This window comes from Arachis ipaensis, chromosome B10 (assembly GCF_000816755.2).
Source record: "Arachis ipaensis cultivar K30076 chromosome B10, Araip1.1, whole genome shotgun sequence".
Lineage (NCBI taxonomy): Eukaryota > Viridiplantae > Streptophyta > Magnoliopsida > Fabales > Fabaceae > Arachis > Arachis ipaensis.
Genome location: NC_029794.2, coordinates 6,659,836 through 6,664,747, shown reverse-complemented (window position 1 = coordinate 6,664,747; position 4,912 = coordinate 6,659,836).

Sequence of the window (4,912 nt, the reverse complement as noted above, 5' to 3'; positions counted from 1 at the left end):
TTCTTTTATTTCCTTGTTATTTATATTACTTGTTCCTTATTTCAAAATCCAAAAAGATAAAATTCCATAACCTATTATAAGTACACTTTCCTAAAATTCCTTGAGAGATGACCCTTGATTTGAATACTTCGGTTATTATTTTTATTGGAGTTTGTTACTTGTGACAAATAATTTTTTGCATGAAAGGATTATTTGATGGTTTAGAAACTATACTTGCAACGAGAATTCATTGAAGAATTCTAAACACACAAAAATCCGTTCATCAGCCGTCCTTCCTCTTCCCCCTCTCCTTCTCTTGCTATCTGATTCCAGCCTTTCCCTTTCTTTTCCTTTCTTTCCCTCTCCGTTCTTCCCTTTCTCTTGCTGTGTGTGTGTGTGTGTTTTTGTGTTTTGTGTGTGCATTTGGGGGAAAGGGGGTGTGGCGGTTGGAAGGGTTTAGGGTTAAGGTGAGTGACTGAGTGAGTGAGTAGATGTGGGCAGGGTTAGGATAAAATTAGAGTTAGAATTTTTAATTTGAGAATTAGGGATTGTTTTTGGAGAAAATGTAAAATTAAAATTTTTGGATAAATTAAAATTTGATAATTTTAATTAAATAATTAATTTTATCACTTTGATTTAATTACTTTTTGATAAATAATTTTTAAAAATAAAATTGTGAATAATTATAATAAATCACAAATAATTTATTATTTATTTTTTAACAATCAGAAATTTTACAAGCTTAATAATGAGTGTTGGGTTATGGTGGGTTTAAGATTTTAGTAGAGAAAAAGAAAAAATCAGAACTCTATATTTTGTTCTTAAGGAAGTTTTTTAAAAATTTATTTAAATATAAAATATGTTAAATTTTAGAGTGGTAATAAAATAAAAAATAATATTTGTTATAAATTTATTTTAAATAAGAGAAGAAAGGTGACCGCCAATGAGTTATAACTCAAATGATATAGTCTTCTCATACTCATCTAAGAGGTCGCGCGTTCGAGTCTTCCTATCTTTGGTATAAAAAAAGAGAGAGAGAGAGAGAGAAGGAGGGTGACCCATCGAGCGGTAGAATGAAGAGTGAAAGCGAGGATTACAATTAGGGTTTTTACTTTTTACATTTGTTTTTATTTTTTAATTATAACTATTTTTATTTATGTTTAATAATTAATTTTTTTAATTTAAAAAATTAATTTTTAGTCAACATTTAAGACTTGATTATTAGTAAAAATTATATATTAGTTTATAAAAAAATTATAAAATAATATATACTATTTTTAAAAATTAATCATTTAATCTTGAATTTTTTATAAAAATAATTAATTAATACAAATAATATTTTAAAAAATTAAATTTTTAAAACAAAATTTTATAAAAAAATATTAAATAATATATACTTTTTAAAAATTAATCATTTAATCTTGAATTTTTTATAAAAAATAATTAATTAATACAAATAATATTTTAAAAAATTAAATTTTTAAAACAAAATAAAATTATCTTAAAGATTTAAATATTTTAAAATAATTTTTTTTAGTTACAAAAATTCTTGTATTTTCTGACAAACATATAATTTGTTACAAATAATATTGAATTTCGTGACAAATTAATTTTTTGTTACAAAATAATTAGATTTTTTGAAACAAATGGATATTTTGTTACAAAATATTTTAAACTTTTGCAACAACTTCATCTTTTATTACAAAATATTATAAAATTTTGCAACAAAACATCATTTCGTTACAAAAGCCAATATAATTTGTAACCAAAAAAATTAAATCGTTACAAAATAACAAAACGTTTTGTAACAAATTATATTGTTGTTACAAAACATTATTATTATGTAACAATTTTAAATTGTTACAAATGTTTCATTTTCTTGTAGTGTATATGAGGTGGTTAAGTCCAAGGATATTTCTGAGTGATTAACAGAGAACCCCAAGGTCCAAGAACAGCTATGCTCAAGGCATTCTAAATATCATTTGATGCACTACATCAAAAAATGCCATTTAAAGATATTGAAAAGAAGGAAAAAGAAAAAGGCATTCATTTTTATTTATTCATTTCCAAGAGGGTACTGTTTTGGCATATCCATGTTTGAAGGTAGCTTCATCCTTGCCGTTCTTAATTTCTTGTATCTAATTTAATATGGTTGTGTTCGTCTTCCATCTTCCATGTCTATAAGCATTTAAAAGACTTTATACTCAGCTCAAGTGGTATCTCTCCTAGTTATTATAAGCTGTGTGGAGATGCTATTGATTTCAATCCATCACATCTCCCGTGTCAATTTAGTGAATTTACAAACCACACCTAAAAAAAGGGGGAGACAGTTGGCATTGGTGGAAGCTTTTAAGTTAGATATTGTGTAAATTTAATGGCTTTGCCGGCTATTGGTTACCTATGTGTGAAAGTTGATGATTCCTTGCAATACTATACAATTGGTAATGCTCTTATATAATATAGAGTTAATAGTCAAAATCGTCCTTGAAAAATATCTCGATCTTTATTTTTCGTCTCCGAAAGATAAAATTAATCGAATACGTCCTCGAAAGATACCAACCTAGTCACGTTCGTCCTTCTGTCATCTCCTTCGCTGAGTTGGCAAACGTTCGTTGACGTGTGTCGTTAACTGCTAGTGTGGCATACGCCAAATTGTACCCTGTTGTTGCTGACAAGATAAGTCTTTTATATCAACTCAAATTAGTCCTTGAGTAGATAAACCCTAATCCCTTTTTCAATTTTCAACCCACTTTCTTCTCTTCTCTCACGGCTCATACCAATTTTCAAACCTCATAACCTCCTTTTCCTTCCCCCTTCCCTCTATTCTCCCACTGCTGTGTGACCCGATTGGAACCACAATTCTAATCCTATCTCCGTTCCCATCATTTTCGGATTCTTCCTTTCTCTTGTTGCAATCAAAGAGATCAAGCGGGATCACAGTGAAGCTGGCTGCAGCTACGGCCAGCAAGGTTGCAGCAGCAGCAGCGTGGCCAAAGGTGAATGCTAGTCAATGTCGAGCGGGAAGGCCAAGATGTGAGAGGAAGACCACGACCCAAGCTCCGGCGGCGGCGGCATGGACGAGCTCCTCGCCGCTCTTGGTTACAAGGTTTGCAACTCAGACATGACTGACGTGACCCGATTCTCCTTCTCCTTCCCCTTCCCTCCATTCTCCCACTATTGTGTGACCTAATTGGAACCCCAATTCTAATCCTATCTCCATTTCCATCATTTTCAGATTCTCCCTTTCTCTTGTTGCAATCAAAGAGATCAAGAGGGATCACAGTGAAGCTGGCTCTAGCTACGGCCAGCAAGGTAGCAGCAGCAACAGCGTGGCCAAAGGCGAATGCTCGTCAATGTCGAGCAGGAAAGCCAAGATGTGGGAGGAAGACCATGACCCAAGCTCTGGTGGCGGTGGCATGGACGAGCTCCTCGCTGCTCTTCATTACAAGGTTCGCAACTCAGACATGGCTAATGTGGCCCAGAAGTTAGAGACTAAACGGCGACATTTCAACGGTAGGAGAGCATTGTACCAAAACTCCGTCGTTGTGCCACGCTGGTAATAGTTAATGACACACGTCAGTGAACGTTTGCCAACTCAGCAAAGGAGATGACGAAGGACGAACGTGACTAGGTTGGGTATCTTTCGGGAACGAAAATGGAGATCGAGGTATCTTTCAAGGACGATTTTGACTATTAACTCTATATAATATATATATCACATGCTACTTGTTAACTTGGACAGGGTATAGAAAAGCTTGAGAAAGACACTTTATTGATGGTTCATAAAGATGTAGCGATGAAACATGCATCTCCGGTTCCAAATATGCTCTATCCCTCTTATCTTTTAAGTTTTCTCTGGTAGTGTATAGAAGAATGCTTGTTTCACTTTTGTTCAGCCAAAATTGACTCGCTTCTGTGAATTAGCCTGTATGTAGTAGGACAGAAGGAGCATAATGGGCTATGACTTAGTTTTGGGGAAAGGGAAGAGGTTTGGAGATCAATTATGAGACTTTTGAAAAGTAATGCAAAATGTAATTATTAATTTGCTATTTGTGATCAAATTTATTTTATTGTCAATACATTGTGGGTTGAACTACTCTATCGACGAGAATGACTACTATTCACTCTAAATTACTCCTTTTTTCTTTTAACATTTAATTTTCACTCTCCTGTAGCCTTTGCAGCCTTCAATGTGTAGGTCTGTGACCTATAGTAGGAAAGAGTTCTATGGTTTTGAGTTTATTTCTTTATTCTGAATAGGGAGATTTAGTTGGCTTTGCGGTGTTTAGTTCAAGATCTTAATTGTACTCATAGGTCTAACCCATTTGTAAATATGTTGGTTGGAAGCGGTTCATCTCAATTGTCTCATACTAGGAAACAAATAACATACTAGCAGACCATTTTAAACTCGCTTTATATTTGAGTTAGGCTTCTTCAATTTGTTGAATAGTTATGCATTTTTCTCACGCAATCTAGACTGGAAATCTCTGCAGTACTATAACCAAAGCTTCTTCCTTCATCTCTATTTTGCAGGTAGTTTCATAAATAATCTATCTAAAGATAGCGATTTGTACTTGGCCAAAAGAAACGAAGCCTATCAAAAATATGACATGTAAGTGAAATAGCAGATTTTCACTTAGTATTCTAATGAGATAGTCATCAATTTTATAGTATTATTCTCTACTAACTTATTATGCAGTAATTTATGGAAACTGGAATAATTTGACAGTGGTTGAATATTGGTCTTGCATAATGGGGCTTATAAACTATGCAATTTTGGTTGACTTGTTACTTCACATTCCTTTTCCACTTTGCATGACGTGATTTAGTGCAAGTTAACTTAGTAGTTGAAGTTTGTTTGTTTTTTTTTTTTTTCTGGCTAATTGTAGAAAAAATTAGGTAGCTTTGTGGGGAAATAATTTTTTTGTATAAT